Source organism: Bubalus kerabau, chromosome 1, assembly GCF_029407905.1.
Source record: "Bubalus kerabau isolate K-KA32 ecotype Philippines breed swamp buffalo chromosome 1, PCC_UOA_SB_1v2, whole genome shotgun sequence".
Lineage (NCBI taxonomy): Eukaryota > Metazoa > Chordata > Mammalia > Artiodactyla > Bovidae > Bubalus > Bubalus kerabau.
This window is the reverse complement of record NC_073624.1, coordinates 85,671,455-85,696,184: the sequence shown is the minus strand read 5'-3', so window position 1 is coordinate 85,696,184 and position 24,730 is coordinate 85,671,455. Positions and strand designations below refer to the sequence as shown.

Genomic DNA, 24,730 nt, shown 5'->3' with positions numbered 1-24,730 from the left:
TTTTTAACATTGGAGTTGTTGGATATAAGATATAAAAGTAAGTTTTATATTATCTAAACACAATCTGATTTTTATAAAAAGGCTATAAGAAACTTTTTACACACACATTTTTCATTAATCTAGCCTTATAGTTTTTATCCTTTTACAATAGTTGAAATGATCTCTCATAGTCAAAGCAAAGTTGTCAGTATGTTTTTGGAAAGATAATGGGTCACAGATGATGACATGAATCCTCATGAACTTTTTTTCTTATAAAAAGAGTTCATGACCCTTCAAGATAAGCGATTTTACCATGGAAATAAGGGGTAGTGAAGGAGATCCTATTTCAAAAGTAAATTTTCATCTACTTTAACATTTGAATGGAATCATGTTTTTCTATAATAGATTTTTTTTAAGCCAGAGGGCAGCATCTAACATGATTACAGATGTTTAAATTAATGTGAAGAACGCGGTCCAAACAAGAAAGATGTTTGAAGGGGACACAATTATCCTTATCTCTTTTAGCAATAAAAAAATGGTTACAAGAAATATGTTTCTTAGTTTTTTTTTGTTTGTTTGTTTGTTTTTTTTTAGGATTGTGTGCCCCTGAGCTAACCAGTCATTGTATTTTTTTTATTGCCTAAGAAATTATTTAGATTAATAATCAGTGAGAAGAAACGATTGCTAGAGACTTTAAAATAAAATAGGTAATTATACTTTGCTAGTAAGTGTTGCTGTATTGGTCAACTTATGCCTGTATGCCTTTCATAATAGCTACATGTCAAGTTAACCATGGGCCAGTACTATGACTACTAAGAGATTTGATCACTAACTATTCATGATTTTACCTTTCCACATTATGACTTTCCAACGTTTTATTTAGTGTTAGCCTCTTCTTTCCTAATAGCTTTCCTGGAATTAGTGCATCTGCTCTATTTCTTCCATGCTTCCCACAGTTACGCCAGAGGTTGTAGGTATATTATTACTAAGCTTTAATTTCTTTGCTGCCTGCCTGGCATATGGACAATGTATTTCTGCTCTTGGACTGTCTGGAAATTCAACCATTTCTCTTCACATAAGCTAAACCCAGTTTCAATGATGACAGCTTGGCCACATGCCAAGATTTTGCTTTTAGTTATTCTTCCCTGGTTATTTATTATAAACCATGTATCACATGTAGTCATTAGGAAAATGTTATCAGTTGTAAAGAGTGAAAACTGTAATAAATTTTAAAATGTGGCAGTGAAGAATCTTATTGCTTACTGGTTAAAACTAGAAAAAATATCCTCATGTCGCATAAGTCAGACACAGATAATGGCATCAGTGGGGTTTCTGATGAGACTATTTAAATTACAAAAGAAAAGTTTTTATTTTTATAATATTTGTTAGATTTACATAAAACCAACCTGATCCACACAATTCTATGATTAGATAATTTTTAAACTCCATTTATAGTTGATGAGCTTAAGTTTTAAGAATAAGGACTTGTTCTAGGAAATATATTGTGTGAGTTACAGAGAGGGTTTCAAATTCTAGTATTTAGCTTCTCTACAACAGCATGCCTACCTTAACAGAAAAGATGTAAGTTATAAGAGGAGAAAAGAGGAAGAGAAGATATTCATGTTCTGTGTAAGTCCCTGGTCTTTTCCTTTTTTATTTGGCCAGAAAGTATCTTTTACTATTCCAAATTATTACTAAAATGTGTTTATTTGAGGAGGATAGAAGGCGATTTCAGGCTTTTCTATCCATTTCCATTAGAATGGATTAATTTATTACAGTTATTACTTCAATTTAGCCATTTTGGAAGAATTCAGTTTGTTGGTGGTCAAAACCTGAGAAAGTCTTTTTTAATAGGAAACAGGGATTTGCCTTGAAGGGGGTTGTGGTGTGCTGACTAGTAAGATGGGGAGACAGAAGAATGTGGGAGTTGAAAGGGTATGAAAAGAAACCCTAGACACATATAGCCCCTTCTCTTCTGTGCTCAGGGCCAGACAAGAAACCTGGGATGGAAGGAAGGCAAGGCTAGGGTTAGCAAAATGATACTCTGATTCAATTTTCTTTCCTGCCTCATTCATCTTATCCTGGTTCTGCTTGATTTCCAGAAAGCCATTGTCAAAAGATAAGGTTTCACAGTGGAGCCCTCCTGTTCATGTCAGTTAAGAGAGCAATGTGTTGTGGTGAAGATTGACAGGGGTGAACTGAAGTGGGCAGGGAGGCGGAGGTAGGAGCTGCCTCTTGTGCTTTGCTCTATCACTAATGGGAAGCAGATAGTCCACAAACCTCTTGTAAAGGCTCAGATCTACCTTAGGCAGGCATTGTAAGCACTGTTATGGCATCCTTTATTCTATCTTTATCTTATGAGATGGGGACCTTTCAAAAGGCAACAGCATTTTTAAAACATGCTTTATTCTACTAAGACTTATCTGAATTGGAATTACTGAGTTCCTTCCTAGGATCTGGTTATGTGCCACTGCATGTATTTGCCATTCTTTTTTGTTTGTTTTTTCCTTTCTTTGCTTTAAATCAATTTATTTGAATTGAAGGCTAATTACTTTACAATATTGTGGTAGTTTTTTGCCATACATTGACATGAATCAGCCACAGGTGCACATGTCTCCCCCATTCCGAACCCCCCTCCCATCTTCCTCCCCATCCCATCCCTCTGGGTTGTCCCAGTGCACCGGCTTTGAGTACCCTGTTTCATGCATCGAACTTGGACTCAGATCCAATCTTTTACAATGACTTAAAGGGCTTAAGGGGCAGCTGCGTATTTTACATAGGGAGAGAGAATTCTTTATAAAAAGACCTCATATTTGGTGAGGAAATTTTACCTAAATTGAAATGCAGTGAAGGAATTACAGATTCTATTTCAATTTAATAACAGGTCCTTTCAAACATGAAGTTTTATTTAAAAGCTTAACTATACCTTTGCAAGTAGAGTAACTTTTCCACACAAATTCCTTTTCATTCATGAGTTCTTTCCTACTTAGAAAATTTCCATTCCTTAATGATTTATATTCACTCAATGATAGGATTATATAAGAATTAGAGATAAATTCAGCAAAAGATTAAAGAATACAATTTTTCATTAGACAACATCTTTAAACTATTTTTAGAAAGATTTGATAATTTAAAACAAGTATTCTACATTTTAATGGTTGTTATTCTCTGATTTTGTGGACTAGATCTTAACCAGTAGGTTGCAAATTATGGGACGAGTCAATGAATGCCCATGTGGGATTATAATTCATAGACAAAGACAAATAGTAATTGAAATGATTTATTTGGGTGAATTCAACATATGTATTACTATTTTGTAAATTTCTACCGCTGCCGCTGCCGCTAAGTTGCCTCAGTCGTGTCCGACTCTGTGCAACCCCATAGATGGCAGCCCACCAGGCTCCCCCGTCCCTGGGATTCTCCAGGCAAGAACACTGAAGTGGGTTGCCATTTCCTTCTCCATGAAAGGGAAAAGTGAAAGTGAAGTCGCACAGTCGTGTCCTACTCTTTGCGACCCCATGGACTGCATGCAGCCCACCAGGCTCCTCCGGCCATTGTAATTAGCATATTATATTTTCTTCTTAATCTGAGGACACATTTGAACTTTAAAATGTACTGACAGTTTACAGTGAGGTGAATAGCTCACTGTAATCCAAGACAACTGTTTGACAAATTCAAAAACTGCTCCTCAACTTTTTGCCCCAAAGGGGCAGGCTAATTTAAATAATTTCCTGTAGAAAAGCCCTAATTTTCTACCATCTTTCAGGACTCTTATGGTACTCAAGCTCCAATTATTGACTTGTATATTCATATGTTGTTTAATTCAGACCAAAGTGACTACAAAGGAAAGACTTTGGGCTATTAGGCGAAGATTACAATCATGTTCTTATTGGTGTAGAAAGGGTCAATTGTGAATTTTTTCTAGAAAGAATCTATCTCCGTCTCTTTGTTGTATATGAGGTTGAAGCTGTAGTGATTAGTAAGTTTCTCTTCATGGGTTTGCGAGAGAGTAACAGATAGCTTACTACCCTTGTCACTCATTTTCTAAAATCTGAAAATTCTGATTTATCTTGAAGGCAAAAAGGTGATCATATCTTTTTAAAAGATGAGCAAGATAGGTGTCAAATTTGTAGCTATTTCTGCTTTCAAAACACAACTCATTAAGATGCATCAAAATCACTTAGAATGTTTCAACTTAATGGAAGGTGGAGTTGGCAGAAATTTTAATTAATTTATTTTCAGGTAAATTCACTGAATTAGAATTTGTGATAACATACTAACATACATTAACTTTATAGACTATTTAAATTTTTGGTAATAAGAATGTTTGCAGTAAAAATAGTAGGCAATATTCAACCAATTAAAAAAATACAATGTTTCTTTAAAGCTTTAGCACAGCAATTGTGGATATGCAAATTATTTTGATAAATAAGAATATTGCATATGTTAAAAAGTGGAACAGAGCATCTATTTAGAAATATATTATCAGAGGAGGAAGGCGCCAAAGAAACATAGTGATTAGAAAGCCAGAAGTGGTTATTGTCAAGGTAGAAAAGTCTGGAGAAGCTGTGGAAGTAAGCAGAGTTAATGAAGCAGGAAGATCCAGAAAAAAATAAAGACAGAAAGATGACATTTCATTTGCCAGTTTGGAGTTTATTGGTGACTTTTCTGAAAGCAATTTGAGTGGAATGGTGCAGTTGGAAATCAGGTTTCTGAGGCTGAAAGACAAAATGGAATGTGAACAATTAGAGATGGAAGATTAGGTTCATTTTCCAAGTCTAGTTGGTTAAAGGCAGGGTAGGGAACCAGGAATTTATAGGGCTGAGGGGGAATTTTAAGGATGAAGGTAACTAAGTGTTTTGTACACAGGAGAGAAAAACCCACCTTCAGGAGGGAAGGTAAAAAGAAAGGAGATAAATAAAAAAATATTATTGAAGTATTGAAATGAAAAATAAATACTTAGAAGACCCAAATTCCTTATTCCATTAATACAAATGGAGTTACACCAAGAAGCAGTTTCTTTTTGAATTGTTTAAAATTCAAAATTAGGACAAGGAAAAATAATTTCTAAAAATCATAAAAGTATATTTATATCTAAAGTTTATTGAAGATGCATACTTTCCCAGGCTATTTTAAAAAATCTTTTCATCATTCTTTTTTCTTATCAAATTTCACTAAGTTGGAAAGTGTTTCCTATTTCCTATTTTGGAGAAGTGTTTAGATAAAGTCTTTTTTGGTGGTGGTTTATTCGCTAAGTTGTATCTGACTCTTGTGATGCCATGTACTATAGCCCACCAGGCTCCTCTGTCCATGGAATTCTCCAGGCAGGAATCCTGGAGTGGGTTGCCATTTCCTTCTCCAGGGGATCTTCCCGACCCAGAGATTGAAACTGGGTCTCCTGCATTGCAGGCAGATTCTTTACCACCACCAGGGAAGCCCTTGGATAAGTTTAATATTTCTTAAATGTTTAGTAAAACTCACCAGTTTACCAGTTAACTTCTCCCTCCTTTTTCTTTGTGAGAAGACTTTTATTATTATCCAAATCATGTAATGATGTAGAAATACATATATTTAGAAATATAGGACTCTAAGTTTCTACTTCTTTGTCGGTGTTGATAAGTTGTGTTTTTCTAGAAATTTGTCTATTTCATTTAAAATTTTAAGTTAATTGGCATAAATAGTTTAGATCATGGCATCCGGTCCCATCACTTCATGGGAAATAGATGGGGAAGCAGTGCAAACAGTGTCAGACTTGATTTTTCTGGGCTCCAAAATCACTGCAGATGGTGACTGCAGCCATGAAATTAAAAGACGCTTACTCCTTGGAAGGAAAGTTATGACCAACCTAGATAGCATATTCAAAAGCAGAGACATTACTTTCTCAACAAAGGTCCGTCTAGTCAAGGCTATGCTTTTTCCTGTGATCATGTATGGATGTGAGAGTTAGATTGTGAAGAAGGATGAGCGCCGAAGAATTGATGCTTTTGAACTGTGGTGTTGGAGAAGACTCTTGAGAGTCCCTTGGACTGCAAGGAGATCCAACCAGTCCATTCTGAAGGAGATCAGCCCTGGGATTTCTTGGGAAGGAATGATGCTAAAGCTGAAACTCCAGTACTTTGGCCACCTCATGTGAAGAGTTGACGCATTGGAAAAGACTCTGATGCTGGGAGGGATTGGGGGCAGGAGGAGAAGGGGACGATAGAGGATGAGATGGCTGGATGGCATCACTGACTCAATGGACTTGAGTCTGAGTGAAGTCCGGGAGTTGGTGATGGACAGGGAGGCCTGGCGTGTTGCGATTCATGGGGTTGCAAAGAGTCAGACACGACTGAGGGACTGAACTGAACTGAACTGAACTGAACAAATATTGGTAGGAAATATAAATCATTCCTTTTATTGGCAATTTGTACCTTGTCTCCTTTTCCTTGGTCAATCTTCTCAGAAGTTTACAAATTTATTAGTCTTTTCAAAGAATAAACTTTTGGCTTTGTTTATTATATTTCACTGATTTCTGCTCTTATTTTTATCATTTCTTTTCTTCTACTTTCTTTGGGTTCAATTTGTTATTCTTTTTCCTAACTTTCTAAGATAGATACTTAGATAATCTATTTTAGTCTTTTTTCTAATATAAGCAGCCCATAGGGTGCCAGAGTCAAGCTCCTGAGCACTCACGCACTACTTGCATAACACGATATTTGAAATATCATATGTTCATTATGATTCAGATCAAAGTATTTTTTAAATTTGTATATTTCATGTTCAACTCATGGGCTATTTAGAAGTGTATTCCAAAATGCAAATATAACTTAATGACAAACTTTCCTTGAAGCACAGCTCTACTTGCAGAACAGGGCTTCCCAGGTGGTGGTAGTGGTAAAGAACCTGCCTGTCAATGCGTGAGACCTAAGAGATCTGGGTTTGATCCCTGAGTTGGGAAGATGCCCTGGAGGAGGGCATGGCGGCCCACTCCAGGATTCTTGCCTGGAGAATCCCATGGACAGAGGAGCCTGGCAGGCTACGGCCCATAGGGTGCCAGAGTCGAGTGACTGAGCACTCACGCACTACTTGCATAACACAAGATTTGAAATATCATACGTTCATTATGATTCAGCTCAAAATATTTTTTAAATTTGTATATTTCATGTTCAACTCATGGGTTATTTAGAAGTTTATTTCCAAGTGCAAAGTGTCTGGGGTTTTAAAAATGGTATTTTGGGTATTGATTTCTAGCTTAGTCCTATAGAACTCAATTATTTTAAATTTGTTGTGATTTGCTTTGTTACTTAGCATATTGTCAGTTCTGGTAAATGTTTTATATATGCTTAAAAATAATGTATATTCTGAAGTTTGAGGTGAGGTGTTATGCTAATTAGGTCAATTTGATAAATGTCTTATTCAAATTGTCTGTGACTTCACTGTGTATGTCCTTGTTGCATCAGTTGCTAAGTGTATTAAAATCTACCCTTATGATTACATATTTGTCTGTTTGTCCTTTTAATTTTTGTCAAATTTTGCTTTATATACTTTGAGGCTATGTTACCATGTACATAACAAATTTGAATTTTACATTTTTTTTTTTTGGTGGACTTATACTTCCACCATAATGAAATGTCTCTATTTCTAGTAATGGTCCTGCCTAAAAGTTTATTCTGTCTGATTCAGCTAGATAAGTATAGCAATGCAAATATATTGCTTCTTACAGTTTATGTCTGTATGGTATAACATTATCTACTTAAAAAAATTTTTTTGGATGTTTATGTGTTTTTTGATGTTTCTCTTGTAAACATATGTTGTTCACGGCAAAGTGATGTCTCTGCTTTCTAATAAACTGTCAGGTTTGTCATAGCTTTCCTTCCAAGGAGCAAGCATCTTTGAATTCATGGCTGCAGTCACCATCCACAGTGATTCTGGAAGCATTAGTTGTTATTTAATTCATTCTAGTGATCCTTGAGTTATAATTGCAGTATTTAGTTCTTTTACATCGTTAATTATTGGTATATTTAGCTTAAATATATTTTTATTTATTTTCATGTGTTTTATTAGCCCCGTCTTCTTTCTTTAGGGTTAATCATGTAATTGCTATTGTTTCATTTTTAAAAAAAAATCTCAGCAGGTAAGAAGCAAAAGAATGAGAGATATACTCACTTTATACCTCATGTACTTTCATGGAATCACTTTTTCTTTTTCCTATATTTTAAAATGGCTTTTGTAAAAATAAAGCTGTCTATTTTGCTCAGAGTTTTTGAGAAGTTATTTTATATAGTTTATTACAGCATTTTCTAGTACCTTCACATAAAATCAATGAAAGTTATTTTTTGGATCACATTTCAAAAGAATCATTTCCAACAGGTAGGGAGTTGTGGCAGAAGTTAAATATGTGGATTTAATCTTGAAAGTGAGAGGAGATCATAACTGCTTGATTGTTGCCAATGACTCAAGATTAGCCTTTCTTTTACAGGAAAAGTCTGCCTCAAATCAATAGGATAAAAAAAGTAAACAAAAAAGAAGTCAAAATAACTATTATGTTTTGCCTGAATAAATAATTATAGCTAACTCAACATATAAAGGGTCAATTGCTCCTTTAAATACTTCAGAGGTGGATACATAATTATTGTATATCTTGGTTCTTGTTTTCTCTCTTAGTATAAGTACAATGAAGCAAACAGCAAAGTCTTTTTTGTTATTGTTCCAATACTTCTTCCCATTAGGCTCTGGGAAATTCCTAAAGGTATCTGTACCTATCTATTCTGTCAATGTGTTTGGACTGCAGAAGATAATTATGAGATACACTGAAACCTTGATTTTATGTTGCTTATGAGCCACTGAAATTTCCAGTTTTTGTTGTAAATCATCTAATCCAGTAGAAGCAAATGGAATTTGGATCGTAATTCAAGCCTTTTCCCACCCAACTTTAAATTTGGCTCTGATTTCCTCACCTGTTGGTTAAGAGTTTTTAATTTCATGACTGAAATGATTTCATTTTCATTTCAATTAAAAAAATGTTTGCAAGTGGTTGTTTCCAGGAAGTGAAGGGCCTCCAGTGTCTGTTACACTTTTTCCAGACCCAGAAACTCTGTATCCTGAGGCCATTTTCATTCTACTGATGGTGAAGAAAAGCAATGACACAAATATAGATGGTTTTCCCTCCTCTGTTCCTTTATCCTATCCCCAAATGGGCCCAAACAACACAAACTGACTAAACTCTTCTAAATAGATGAAATATGTTAAGAATGATAAATCAAACAGGACACACACACACACAAACCATCTCTAAGCACCACAATAGGTACTTAACATTTATCTAGCACTTACCATGTGCCAGGCCTTGTGCTAAACATTTCCAAGTGTTAACTTATTTAGAACCCCCTAACACTCCTACGACTAAATAGCAACAACAAACACCCCTACGAGGCACATACTGTCATTATTCCCCACAGCTTCCACAGGAGGAAATGTAGGTATTTGAAAGGCTGAGAAAACTGGCAAAGTTCACAAACCCTCTAGCAATGGAGCTGAAATTCCAGCTCTTCCTCTGTGTTCCTAACCGCTTAATTGTGCTGCAGCTCAGTAAATGATGATGCATTTATTGATTATTTTAAGTGAAAAAAATGATGGCTTGGTGAATCTGAACTTACAGTGAGTTCTTCGCTTTACAGTTAGTGTGTAGCCTCCTGGCCTGTCTCCCTCATTAGATGGTCAAACATGTGAGGAAAGGAACATTATCTGATCTATTAGGTTAGCCAAAAAGTTCATTTGGGTTTTTCTGTAAGATGTTGTGGAAAAACCCAAAAAAGCTTTTCGGTCAAACCAATATCTTTGTATCCTTTGAGTTTTTAGCAAACCACACTGTGAACATTCAACCATTTACAGTCTAAATAGACTCTTACTTGCAGATGAATTACTAGTCCTTCCTTATAAACCTCATATTGCCCTGAATTGAGCCAGGAGGTGTCACTCACATTGTATATGTGGCACACAAAGGGCAAATATTATTAAAATGGATAAATATATAATATAATAACATATTTAAGGCATTCCTATGTGTAATTGTTTTTTGAACAGCTGTCAGTTTGGAAATCTATTTTTTATTATGTATTACGAAGTAGAACTTATTCTTCCAATCTTTTTCCTATATTATATCATTTTTTTCACAGTTAAACTTAGAAAGTACTATTTCACATGAGAATGCTGACCAAAAATAGAAAAAAAAATCAATTTTATTAGGAATATTCTAGAAACACTGAGGCAGTCCAAGCCATGCCTCTAGTTACAGCTGGGGTGGCTGGCCAGTGAGGGCTGCAGGAAGCGGGCTCACTGGTTCTCCTCACGCGAGGACTGTGAGTGCGATGGGGCCACCAACTGCTTCAAAAATGAGAAGCCCCGCATTAATCTTGGAAGAATGTTTTGAACCAGAACAATAATATCAGATCACAGAAAAGTGTTTGGAAACCACTGGGCTCGCTGAGCTTCTTGAGTCTGACTACAAATTACCTGATTCTGGAAATACAAACAACCACATAGCTGCTGCTTGCAAACCATTTGTGCTATAGCTTCAGAAATAAAACTAACAGGAATGAAAGAATACAAAAGAAATATATGCCAAATAATTGGACAAACTCTATAGAGATCAAAAGGTTTGAGACTAATAGAAAGTTGAATAAGTAGGGGAGAGAGAAATCTCTCATTGTGGGAGTCAGAGCATGAGTACAGGCACCAAGGGTTGGGCTCATCATAGATCACGCCAATGCCAGCCCAGGGGCTTACCAGTATAAGTGGAATGGGTCTTACAGAAGAATAAAAAATGTTAGCTATGTAAGAAAGAACCAAATTAAACAGGTTGAGAAAGTTAGGCAGCAGAGTTAGACTATGGACTGTGATGAATGAACATGTATATATTTTTGAGGAGCTGAATGATTTTACTTAATTTCTTTGTGTGTGTTAGTTGCTCAGTCATGTCTGACTCTTTGTGACTCCATGGACTGTAGCCCACCAGGCTTCTCTGTCCGTGGGATTCTCCAGGCAAAAATATTGGAGTGGGTAGCCTTTTCCTTCTTCAAGGGATCTTCCTGACCAGGGATCAAACCTGGGTCTCCCACATTGCAGACAGATTCTTTATTGTCTGAGCCACCAAATTCAGTTCAGTTCAGTCGCTCAGTCGTGTCCGACTCTTTGCGACCCCATGAATTGCAGCACGCCAGGCTTCCCTGTCCATCACCAGCTCCCGGAGTTCACTCAGACTCACGTCCATCGAGTCAGTGATGCCATCCAGCCATCTCATCCTCTGTCATCCCCTTCTCCTCCTGCCCCCAATCCCTCCCAGCATCAGAGTCTTTTCCAATGAGTCAACTCTTTGCATGAGGTGGCCAAAGTACTGGAGTTTCAGCTTTAGCATCATTCTTTCCAAAGAAATCCCAGGGCTGATGTCCTTCAGAATGGACTGGTTGGATCTCCTTGCAGTCATAGGGACGCTCAAGAGTCTTCTCCAATACCACAGTTCAAAAGCATCAATTCTTCAGCATTCAGCTTTCTTCACAGTCCAACTCTCACATCCATACATGACCACAGGAAAAACCATAGCCTTGACTAGACAGACCTTTGTTGGCAAAGTAATGTCTCTGCTTTTCAATATGCTATCTAGGTTGGTCATAACTTTCCTTCCAAGGAGTAAGCGTCTTTTAATTTCATGGCTGTAGTCACCATCTGAAGTGATTTTGGAGCCCCCAAAAATAAAGTCTGACACTGTTTCCACTGTTTCTCCATCTATTTCCCATGAAGTGATGGGACCAGATGCCATGATCTTCGTTTTCTAAATGTTGAGTTTTAAGCCAACTTTTTCACTCTCCTCTTTCACTTTCATCAAGAGGCTTTTGAGTTCCTCTTCACTTTCTGCCATAAGGGGGTTGTCATCTGCATATCTGAGGTTATTGATATTTCTCCCGGCAATCTTGATTCCAGCTTGTGTTTCTTCCAGTCCAGCGTTTCTCATGATGTACTCTGCATATAAGGTAAATAAGCAGGGTGACAATATACAGCCTTGACAGACTCCTTTTCCTATTTGGAACCAGTCTGTTGTTCCATGTCTAGTTCTAACTGTTGCTTCCTGACCTGCATACAGATTTCTCAAGAGGCAGATCAGGCGGTCTGGTATTCCCATCTCTTTCAGAATTTTCCACAGTTTATTGTGATCCACACAGTCAAAGGCTTTGGCATAGTCAATAAAGCAGAAATAGATGTTTTTCTGGAACTCTCTTGCGTTTTCCATGATCCAGCAATTTGGTCTCTGGTTGGCAATTTGATCTCTGGTTCCTCTGCCTTTTCTAAAACCAGCTTGAACAACTGGAAATTCATGGTTCACGTATTGCTGAAGCTCTTAATTTCTTTAGTATGTGTATTTATTAGTACTATGCAGAGGGTCTATAAGGAGTGAATATGTCAGATGTAGTCAGGGCTGTTAAATGATTAACAATTGGCTGTCTGGGAGGAAACGGGCCCTGATTGGTAATATTCACTGACTTCTGTGGCATAAATACCCCCAACCACAGCCAGCTTCAAACTACTCACACTGAATTCAGAATTGAAATATGCACAGTCTGGTCTTGCCAGCTGGTGCATGCCAGCTCCAGCCCACTCCTGTATAATCCCAGTTCTCACAATTCTTAAAAGTGAAGTCTTTGTAAGAGTTGTCTAGCAATATTGCTGAAGGTAACTTGGCAGAGGAAGTTATCTGACTGTTTGCTGTATCTAGGCATAAAGCAGTATGTAGAAATGGTAGCAGTGGAAATGGGGAGAAAAAGATGGATAATAGAATCATTTTAAAAGAAGAAATCGCTGGAATTGGAAACACAACTGTGGGTGATGAAGGGAAAGTCAAAGATTGACTTCAGAGCATTGAATTTAGGATGCTGGAAGAACTATTATTAGGAACAGAATGGTTAGTATATTAGCTGTCCCTGCTCTCTACGCATGTGCCCTTTCACCCCAGCAGCTGAGGCTCTTTCACTTCTTTTTTTGGCTTAATCCTACCCCAGGCACTGGGAATAATCTTGGCCTATGCAAAGAAAGTGCTTAAAAACTTTATGAGAAGCAGCTGTGTGATAAAATAAACTGAACCAAGGCCTGTGTTCAGGGACTGAAGGTTTGGTTTCAAATCTGGGCTCTACTGCTGTTGCTAAGTCACTTCAGTCGTGTCTGACCCTGTGCAACCCCATAGACGGCAGCCCACCAGGCTCCCCCGTTCCTGGGTTTCTCCAGGCAAGAACACTGGAGTGAGTTGCCATTTCCTTCTCCAATGCATGAAAGTGAAAAGTGAAAGTGAAGTCATTCAGTTGTGTCCGACCTTCAGCGACCCCATGGACTGCAGCCTTCCAGGCTCCTCCGTCCATGGGATTTTCCAGGCAAGAGTACTGGAGTGGGGTGCCATTGCCTTCTCCGCTGGGCTGTACTACTTGCTAGCAATGCAGCCTTTGACAGTTTGCTTCTGATAATTAGCCTTTAGTTTCCTCATCTGAAAAATTAGGATCATTGTGATTAACATTTCACTTTCATATCTACTATCTCATTTAATCCTCAAGACAACCTTGCACAGAAAGCCAGGTACTATTAATTCCTCATATTCCTCATGACAAAAATCCAAGTTAGAGGATTTAGGACTCATAGATAATGATATGGAGAAGGCAATGGCAACCCACTCCAGTACTCTTGCTTGGAAAATCCCATGGACAGAGGAGCCTGGTAGACTGCAGTCCATGGGGTCGCTAAGAGTCAGAAACAACTGAGCGACTTCACTTTGACTTTTCACTTTCCTGCATTGGAGAAGGAAATGGCAACTCACTCCAGTGTTATTGCCTGGAGAATCCCAGGGACGGGGAAGCCTCGTGGGCTGCCGTCTATGGGGTCGCACAGAGTTGGACACGACTGAAGCGACTTAGCAGCAGCAGTAGCAGCAGCAGCAGCTAGTGATAGAGACAGGAATCCAGGTGTTCTGATGCAAATGTTAATGACTGTTATACTTTTAAAAATCCTGACTATGGGCCAGGTATTTTGTATGTGCTAAGCATTTTCCTTATATCAATATTATCCCAATTAATCTCACCATCACATTGTGAGCTACAATCTCTATATAAAGAAGTTGAGGTTTAGAATTGAAGTAAACTGTCCACATTCAGTGGAGAAGGCAATGGCCACCCACTCCAGTACTCTTGCCTGGAAAATCCCATGGACAGAGGAGCCTGGTGGGCTGCAGTCCTTGGGGTCGCAAAGAGTCAGACATGACTGAGCGACTTCACTTTCACTTTTCTCTTTCATGCATTGGAGAAGGAAATGGCAACTCACTCCAGTGTTCTTGCCTGGAGAATCAGGGACGGGGGAGCCTGGTGGGCTGCCATCTATGGGGTCGCACAGAGTCGGACATGACTGAAGTGACTTAGCAGCAGCAGCAGCAGTCCACATTCAGAAAGCTGTTTTGTAGTGAAATCCATGTGTTCTTCATGACACACTAGCATTCTCACTCTCTTTTAAGGGATGGTATATCCAAAGTTGTAATAAAAATTTAACTCCACTGTGGATTTCATTTTATTATTCAATCTGATCTGAATTAATTATTCATAAATATTACAAACATATAAATGGTACAAGAGTTCAATCACCATATTTTAATAAAGTCATACCTTTACCTCTCTAAACCAATATATAAAAATATATTTTTCAGAACATATTTTAATCATTATTTTAATTAGAAGAATGGATGCATAATTAGGCATTACAATTAAAATCAACATTAAACTGATAATACAGACATGATTTTAGGGGCATGATTCTTTTTGCACATTTAAATGTATATTGCAGACAGAGCTTAACATTTTAGAAAAAAGTATGCATTTCTAGGAGCTATGGAAGGGAGTATCATTTCATAAAATTTCAAAAACTGTTTCCACAAATCAAGAAATAAATTTAAATGACACATTTAGTAGATAGATTCAATTTCTTTCAAAGAAAGTATTTCTGGGAAGTTCCTGAGGAAAATATCATCTGACCAAAGGTCATTCAAACTGCCAGGATGCAAAAACAAACTTAAAGTATTTCAGGAAATTATATTTAAGTTGCTTAATTATCAGTTTTTCCTATAAAACTCCAATTAAACATAAATCCAAGAACTGTGTCCAATTATAAGTTTATACAATTAAGTCTATTTGTAAAATTACAGATTATTGGAAATAAAAAGGCTAGGCAAATTTCTTCCTTTCCTTGGTACATTAGACAAAATTGCTTTATGACATAACCTCAAATTTGTAATGTGTCCTTTGAAAAGTCAACCTTATACTGTTATACCAATGTCTTTGTGCATGCTTAGCCGCTCAAATTGTGTCCAATTCTTTGGGACCCAATGGAGTGTATTCCACCAGGCTCCTCTGTCCCTGGGATTACCCAGGCAAGAATACTGCAGTATTCTCCCTTCTCCAGGAGATCTTCCTGTCCAAGGAATCGAACACATTATTCTATATCTAGAATGATTGAAAACAATAATCTAATTGTTTTCATCTTCCAAACTTCCTTTTAGAATCATTTAAATCTAAACCAAATAGTCTTCAGACTCTAAAACCAAATTCTAAAACTGTCATCTTAACTTGTATTATAAAATTTTCCCTAAGTAGTATTTTCTCAGGAATGTAAAAAAAAGAACCTATGACATCCACAAAAATTTATCATTTTTATTTCTGTCTATATCTCAGAATGGGTTCCCCAGGAACTCAAAAGAGATTAGTATATGGGATAAGTATTAGGGAGCATTCTTCTAGGAAAAAATGAGGTGACAGAAGTGTGCAGAGAAACAAGTGGAGCTACGTTATAGCCCCAGTGATAGTCTCAGGAGTGGCTCTGGAACTGAAGTGGTCCTTCAGATTATCTGGAGTTGGCACAAGGAGGCTAGATCTTTAATTCTTTGTAGATTAGTCATTGGATGTGAACTGACCTTGGGGCTTCCCAGGTGGCGCTAATGGTAAAGAATCTGCCTGCTAATGGAAGAGATGCAAGAGACACAGGTTCAATCCCTGGATTGGGAAGACCCCCTGGAGTAAGAAATGGCAGCCCACTCCAGTACTCTTGCCTGGAAAATCCCAGGGACAGAGGAGCCTAGCAGGCTGCCGTCTATGGGGCTGCACAGAGTCGGACACGAATGAAGCAATTTAGCAGCAGCAGCAGTGACTAAGATCATGTGGACTGATCTTGGAAGTGGAAATGATCTCAAGGGAGGCAATTTTTTAAGTTAAAGCTTTCCACATAAAGGTGGCTGTTTTCAGGCCACACTCTCAGTGGCTCTATTCTTTCTTGTTTTGACTTGATTTCATTAGAGATCAACCCCCTCTACCCTGCCCCTACTCAGAGTTGAATCCACTTGTAGATTTCCTTTGTATGGCCCTTCACAATGTTTCAATAAAATCATAAATTCATTGGCTTCATTTGAAAACAGAGTTTTCACATGAATGTTCTTGGGTTTTCTGAAAAAAATCAGAAAGGCTGACAATTCTTAGTGAAAACACTTCCTCTGGCAAAAATAAGCAGCTGCCCCTTTGTATAGGTAGGCTGCCCAGTGCTCATCACTCAGGTCATATACACATCTAGCATCCCTAGGGCTCCGAGCTTATCATACATACTCTGCTCCTTCTGAGCTATAAAGAACATTCTCCAGCCTGTCCCCAGGCTGCAGTATTTCACATCCTTTAAGAAGAAAGTGCAAAGGATCAATCTTTCCCTCTCCAAGGCTCCAGTTCCTTCTTAGCATAGCTCTGGAGTCTTCTGGTTCTAAAAGTATCCTGGGGCCTCCTTGAAGGCCAGATCTCCCCAAATAACTAACTTGTTCCCACGTGAGTGGGGCAGTTTTTCCCCAGGTGGCAATAGTGGTAAAGAACCTGCCTGTCAATGCAGGAGATTTAAAAGACAAAGGTTCAATCCCTGGGTGGGGAAGATTCCCTGGAGGAGGGCATGGCAACCCAGTCCAGTATTCTTGCCTGGAGAATCCCGTGGACAGAGTAGCCTGGCGGACTATGGTCAACAGAGTCACAAAGAGTTGGACATAACTGAAGCAACTTAGCACACATTCATGCTTTTAAGTAAACTCCTGAGAACCAAACATGCTTTTATTATATATTTCTGACAGGGCCATGGCACTGCTAGGCAAACGTTTACATAACTGAGGGAGATGGTGTAAGTGATTCTCCACAGAATAAGGAAGATCTATCTCTTTCAAGTAACTTAGCCTTTGGATAGAATAATCTATGGGCTCATGGCTCCCACACTTAAGTGAGTCTTCACTAAAGAAAGTTACCTATTCATTCTGTGGCAGGTAACAACCACTAAATAGGATTCTTTGCTATATATGTAAAACAATTTTAACACAGAGAAAAAAGCATTACAGAGATATGAGCCTGTTAGTTTTAATTTAGTGGACAAATTTTAATAGACTCAATGATTCAATTAATATTAAAGTAGTGAACATTTTCTCTGATAATTGTCACATTTAAATGTTAAAACTTAGGCAGTCTTGCCTGAAAATGAAACGGCACTCAAAAATCTTGTGTAATTTAAAGTTCTTATACTACAGCCATTTGCCAGAGCCCAGTTTTTCATGGCTAGGCAAGGCACACTTTCTTTTTTCAACATTAAAAAGTACTAGCGTGAAAGGATACATGTCTTCTTGGTTTTTGTTTCATAATATAATATTATATGACAATAGAGCTAAAAGAGTTTTTTTTATTTTATTTTTAAACTTTACATAATTGTATTAGTTTTGCCAAATATCAAAATGAATCCAAAAAAAAGAACATCTAGTAGAACCAAAGTATTTCATTTTTGCACATTAAGCCCTTGACAGATGTTTTTAGATCTAGTTGTATTCAACTAGTTTCCATTATGTTTCTAGGCTTTGATCTAGAAGATTCTTTATCTGTGGTCTACATGTTAATAAAATGAATTAAAAACCATTAAAAACCATTGCCTTTCATCTCCTAAAGCAGTACGTGTGATTCACTTGCTTAGCCCTGCTTCTTTTTGATAATGTGTCGTTCCTCTCACTGGTTCCTGGTAAGAATTCTTTTTTTTCCTTGATGAACCAGTTCCTTTATCTTTTTCTACAAAAGGGTCGGCAGATGTCACTTCACATTTGTCAAGCCTAAAGCACATAATCTTTTTAGCATGGGATATTTTTAAGTATCTTCCTGGGGCTTTCTCTTTACCATCTTAATCCTCCAAATTGCTAAGTAATTGAATTACGTAATCAAGAAACATTTGCAAACTTTGGGAAGAGAGCATGAACTCTATATCTCATTTCCATATACATGGGACCATTCAATGACTGATTTTGGGCAATTCACTCAATTGTCTGAAATAACTATAGTTTCAGAATTTAGGGCAACCATATTTAAAATTTAAACACAAACTTTTAAGATTTAGATATTTAAGTCACTATTTTAGAGTTATCATCTGTTCGTGCTCAGTCGCTCAGTTGTGTCTGACACTTTGTAACGCTATGGACTGTACCCTCCAGGCTCCTCTGTTCACAGGATTCTCCAGGCAAGAATGCTGGAGTGGGTTGCCACTTCCTCCTCCAGAGGATCTGCCCAACTCAGGGATCGAACTGGCTCTCCTACAGCTCCTGCACTGGGCGGTGGATTCTTTTACCACTGAGCAGCCTGGAAAACCCTCTTAAAGTTACTGTGGGACAGAATAAATATGACTATAAGACAGTTGATATTTCTGTAAGACAGTACTTAATAATATTTAAGACACTCACTTTCACTACAGTATTAAAGGAGAGAAGTTGAAAAATAATTTTCCTTACCTTTGGACATAGTATCATTCTTCTATTGAAAGTGAAAGTGAAGTCGCTCAGTTGTGTCCAACTCTTTGCAACCCCATGGACTGTACCCTACCAGGCTCCCCTGTCCACGGGATTTTCAAGGCAAGAATCGTGAAGTGGGTTGCCATTTCCTTCTCCAGGAGACCTTTCCAACCCAGGGATTGAACCCAGGTCTCCCATATTGTAGTAGATGCTTTACCATCTGAGTTACCAGGGAAGTCCTTCTTCTATTATTCAATGTTTAATCTGATCCTTAGGAAAACTAGTTTAAAACACATAGTTAATACTTTAATTGCTCCATGGGAGAATATGTAATTTATCACATACTCACAAGCAATTAAAAAACTATATTTCCTATAAATTCAAATAGTTCAAAAGAATTTTGTAATTTAAAGTTTAAAATTAGTCTTGCCTTAAAAATTACAGTAATGTGTTCCAAATATCATGTTGACTTCTTCATATGATTATGCTTTTTTTTAAACAAAAGCTTCAAAGCCAATAGGTTTGTCAAATAAACAATGCAACAGATGGAAACAGTACGTTGGCTGTGACTTTGAAACACCGAATTGATAATCTATTATTTTCTGTAGTCACTGTATGTATAATATAGTTTTACTAGTTTTACTTTGTCACTATTAGCCATTTCTGTGTACAAAATGTTAATGGAAACATAAAAATCTTATTTTTGAAGTTATTTTAAACTTGATTTTTAGTATGAATGACATACGAGCACAGCTTACATTATGTTCTGTGTGCTCACACTGTGTTGTTTCAGTTGTGTTTGACTCTTGGAGACCCTATGGACTATAGCCCATCAGGCTCCTCTGTCCATGGGATTCTCCAGGCAAAAATAACTGGAATGGGTTGCCATGCCTTCCCTCCAGGGGATCTTCTCGACCTAGGGATCAGACTGAAGTCTCCTGCATTTAATGTGTTGAATTCGGGTTCTTTAGTGCCACAGAGGCACTGGAGAAGCCTGTATCAAGTACTGCTGCTGCTGCTAAGTCGCTTCAGTCGTGTCCGACTCTGTGCGACCCCAGAGATGGCAGCCCACCAGGCTCTCCCATCCCTGGGACTCTCCAGGCAAGAACACTGGAGTGGGTTGCCATTTCCTTCTCCAATGCATGAAAGTGAAAAGTGAAAGGGAAGTCGCTCAGTCGTGTCCGACTCTTCGGAACCCCATGGACTGCAGCCTACCAGGCTCCTCCGTCCATGGATTTTCCAGGCAAGAGTACTGGAGTGGGGTGCCATTGCTTTCTCCGTATCAAGTACTAACAACCTAAAATTAACCAATATGCACCTGAAATGGATAACATTGAAAAAGGTATAAAAACTGAATTCCTGGACAACTTTAGGAATTTTGGTTGTATCTTTGATGAGGTTATTGTTACTGCTATTATAATTAAATTATGGTCTTTCCTTATCAAGCCTTAGCTGAAAGTAAAATTTCCTGATCAAGTTATTAATTACTAAATGTAAGGAAATGCTGACAACTCATAATTTAATCATCAGAGAAGTAATAGTTCTGTTATAATTAAAGGCTAGTCTAATCAAACAAATTTATAAAATTTGCTTAGTTTAATTTCAAGGGTATGTTTATAGTGTGGTTTGCTTGATTAGAAAATCATTTTTTGCTTTGCTCTAGTGGAAATTAAATATCTCTTCCAGGAATATATATTATTAACCTACATACAAGATGGCAAAGTTTGTTAAAACTCTCAGAGTCAGAAAATTTAATATATCTACAAGTATTGGGACTAGTGAGATTTGCTGAATGAGGATTTCCATATGATTTTTTTTCTACAGTGGTACAGACATTACTAAATAAATCTTTCTTGCAGTTTATGAAATTTCCTAACAGATTATCCTGTACATTTTGTTAAGGGTTCATTTTGTTACACTCTAGTCTACTGCTATTAATCTTCATTGTATTATCCAAATATTCTCACCATATTATCCAAATAGTTTTAATGAGTTAGTTACATTTAACATGTTTGAGAGAAATGTCCTTACTTGTATGACCTACAAAATTATTTGAGATTCATTTTGTATGACTCATTTAACTGATTATTGCCTGTGCTTTCCCAACCTTCTAGAGTGTTTCTCCTTAACAGGCTAGATCAGCATATTCACTTTTGCATAGTTCAATTCTTATCTTCCTTCCAAACATTCAGCATTTAAGAAGCAGCACAAATCAGATTTTTTTTGAGAGTGTGGAGTCCAACCTTCCAGAAGTGAGTATTTGGACTCCTAAGTGGAAGTAGAGTGCCTGGGCCTGGGTTTATACTATACTTGCTGCTGCTAAATCGCTTCAGTCGTGTCCCACTCTGTGCGACCCCATAGACGGCAGCCCACCAGGCTCCCCCGTCCCTGGGATTCTCCAGGCAAGAACGCTGGAGTGGGTTGCCATTTCCTTCTCCAATGCATGAAAGGGAAAATTGAAAGTGAAGTCGCTCAGTCGTGTCTGACTCTTAGCGACCCCATGGACTGCAGCCTACTATACTTACATGTTCTCAACCCCGCTGAAACCAGTTCTGAAAGTTTCATGGGGCCTTTGGACTTTGGATTCAGGATTGCCACTTCTTCAAGGGTGCTAAAAATTTATTTAATTTTTCCATGAGGACTGAAGAAATGTTATGTTAATGTTAAAGTGTTAGTCTAATGGTCAGTGTTAGTCTAATGGTCAGTGTTAGTCTAATGGTCAGTGTCAGTCTAATGATCAGTGTCCATTAGAATAAAATCCCTACACTTGATCTAACCACTGCTCTGAATCACAATCCTGGAGGCAAAGGGAGTTCTGATGAGGCTTAGGAATGCTACTGAAATGATTAACTATTACACTCTCCTTTCTCAGAGCAAACTCTCATATTCTTTCTGGGTTGAATAGGGATGTTGATCACATTTGACATTAGCCATTTTGTATTAGGGACTTCACTGGTGGCTCAACTGGTAAAGAATCAACATGCAATGTGGGAGACCTGGGTTTGACCCCTGGTTTGGGAAGATCCCATGGAGAAAGGAAAGGCTACCCACTCAACAATAGTCATAAGGGATTTGATTTAGGTCATACCTGATTGATCTCCCTGGAGAAGGAAATGGCAACCCACTCCAGTATTCTTGCCTGGAGAATCCCATGAACGGAGGAGCCTGGTGGGCTACACTCCACGGGGTTGCAAGGAGTGGGACACGACTGAGAGACTTCACTTTCACTTGAATGGTCTAGCGGTTTTCTCCACTTTCTTCTATTTCACTCTGAATTCGGCAAAAAGGAGTTCATGATCTGAGCCACAGTCAGCTCCTGGTCTTGTTTTTGCTCACTACAAACAAAGCTAGTAGAGGTGATGGAATTCCAGCTGAGCTATTTCAAATCCTGAAAGATGATGCTGTGAAAGTGCTGCACTCAATATGCCAGCAATTGGAAAACTCAGCAGTGGCCACAGGACTGGAAAAGGTCAGTTTTCATTCCAATCCCAAAGAAAGGCAATGCCAAACAATGCTCAAACTACTGCACAATTGCACTCATCTCACACGCTAGTAAAGTAATGCTCAAAATTCTCCAAGCCAGGCTTCAGCAATACGTGAACCGTGAGCTTCCAGATGTTCAAGCTGGTTTTAGAAAAGACAGAGGAACCAGAGATCAAATCGTCAACATCCACTGGATCATGGAAAAAGCAAGAGAGTTCCAGAAAAACATCTATTTCTGCTTTATTGTCTATGCCAAAGCCTTTGACTATGTGGATCACAATAAACTGTGGAAAATTATGAAGGAGATGGGTGTACCAGACTACCTGACATGCCTCTTGAGAAACCTGTATGCAGGTCAGGAAGCAACAGTTAGAAGTGGACATGGAACAACACACTGGTTCCAAATAGGAAAAGGAGTCTGTCAAGGCTATATATTGTCACCCTGCTAATTTAACTTATATGCAGAGTACATCATGAGAAATGCTGGGCTGGAGGAAGCACAAGCTGGAATCAAGATGGCCAGGAGAAATATCAATAACCTCAGATACGCAGATGACACCACCCTTATGGCAGAAAGTGAAGAAGAGCCTCTTGATGAAAGTGGAAGAGGAGAGTGGAAAAGTTGGCTTAAAGCTCAACATTCAGAAAACTAAGATCATGGCATCTGGTCCCATCACTTCATGGCAAATAGATGGGGAAACAGTGGAAACAGTGTCAGACTTTCTTTTTGGGGCTCCAAAATCACTGCAGATGGTGACTGCAGCCATGAAATTAAAAGATGCTTACTCCTTGGAAGGAAAGTTATGACCAATCTAGACAGCATATTAAAAAGTGGAGACATTACTTTGCCAACAAAGGTCCATCTAGTCAAGGCTATGGTTTTTCCAGTGGTCATGTATGGATGTGAGAGTTGGACTATAAAGAAAGCTGAGCACTGAAGAATTAACGCTTTTGAACTGTGGTGTTGGAGAAGACTCTTGAGAGTCCCTTGGACTCCAAGGAGATCCAACCAGTCCATCCTAACGGAGATCAGTGCTGGGTGTTCATTGGAAGGACTGATGTTGAAACTGAAACTCCAGTACTTTTGCCACCTGATGGGAAGAGCTGACTCATTTGAAAAGACCCTGATGCTGGGAAAGATTGAGGGCAGGAGAAGAGGATGACAGAGGATGAGATGGTTGGATGGCATCACCGACTCAGTGGACATGGGTTTGTGTAGACTCTGGCAGTTGGTGATGGACAGGAAGGCCTGGTGTGTTGCGGTTCATGGGGTCTCAAAGAGTCAGACATGACTGAGTGACTAAACTGAACTGAACTGAAAGTTCCTTTTAAAGTCAACATCCCGGTTCAATAGTACTATATGTTTAGAAATCTATTTTACATTTTAAGCAAAATTAAATTAAGTCAAGAACCTTATGGAACCAAGTACATATTTTACAAGCTCCATTTTACTTTACTGAAATGTTTAAGCAGGTTGAAGTATAAATAAGCTTTTTTAAAACACACTTGGTTTTTAAAAGAATATTTTTTCAACCATGACTGTTTCTTAAAAGAAGGAAAAATATTAGTGAGTTATGTTTATTAAATGGATTTCAAGGACATTAACTCATGATTCACTTAAATGAATTCAAAGAGGTTGACTAATGTTTTTATACTTTCTGTCTAGACTAGACGCTTAAAAAGCACACCTGTGACTCCCCAAGCCTCTGCTAAATTATGTCTGGTAAGACAGTTTTGTAAGAAGAAGAAAAACTCATCACCCACAATACCCACAAGTATGAATCTATAGATGGGAAGCCAAGAGTCATCATTGTATGTGACTTCAGCAGAGCTTCCCAAAATCTTTTGGCCTTTGTGCAAATATGCAGAATGAATATTCCAGCAGGAGCACAGGGAGGGCTGATTGTGGGAAGGAAAAAAAAAGTGTGAACCATCTGTTAGTTTCCACTCCATAAATTCTCACCGCCCTTCTTCATAAATCAATTCCATGGGCCTTGAGTCTTTCTCTTCCCTGACACTCCCAACATTTAAGGGCCTATCTTTCTCCCAGTTTAACATTTGAGAAAGACTGGTGTTCAAGCAGTAATGCTGAGTGTATTCATTGTGTTTTAAGCTGAAATGCAGAAGATTTCTTTTGTCTTATCTGATTGGATAACTACTTATTTATTAATTCATTGGAAACTATTCATTCCAAGATTGCCAAATTATAGAAATGAATAAAATAATCCTTCAATAAATAATATTAAATAAATAATAACAAAAATAATAAAATAATGACTTTTAATCAGTCATTAAAAATATTGGTAGTGGTTTTTCAACTTTGGTCCTCAGAGGCTGAACAGTTATATCCAAGAAATTGTACTGGTTCTTCCCAATTACAACATAAAAGGGGTCTGAAGTCCATTTATACCACTTACCTTTAAATCACCCATTAGT

The 24,730-nt window shown here is 38.0% G+C and overlaps 1 long non-coding RNA gene across 1 annotated transcript in view; it reads left to right on the top strand.

Annotated features, from left to right (window-relative positions):
* The first annotated feature begins 1,477 nt into the window (after positions 1 to 1,477).
* Positions 1,478 to 24,730, top strand: part of LOC129641675 (uncharacterized) — an 82,306-nt gene continuing 59,053 nt past the window's right edge. Inside the window, exon 1 of the long non-coding RNA XR_008709396.1 lies at positions 1,478 to 1,608. This is a non-coding gene — a long non-coding RNA (uncharacterized LOC129641675). The remainder of the gene's footprint in view (positions 1,609 to 24,730) is intronic.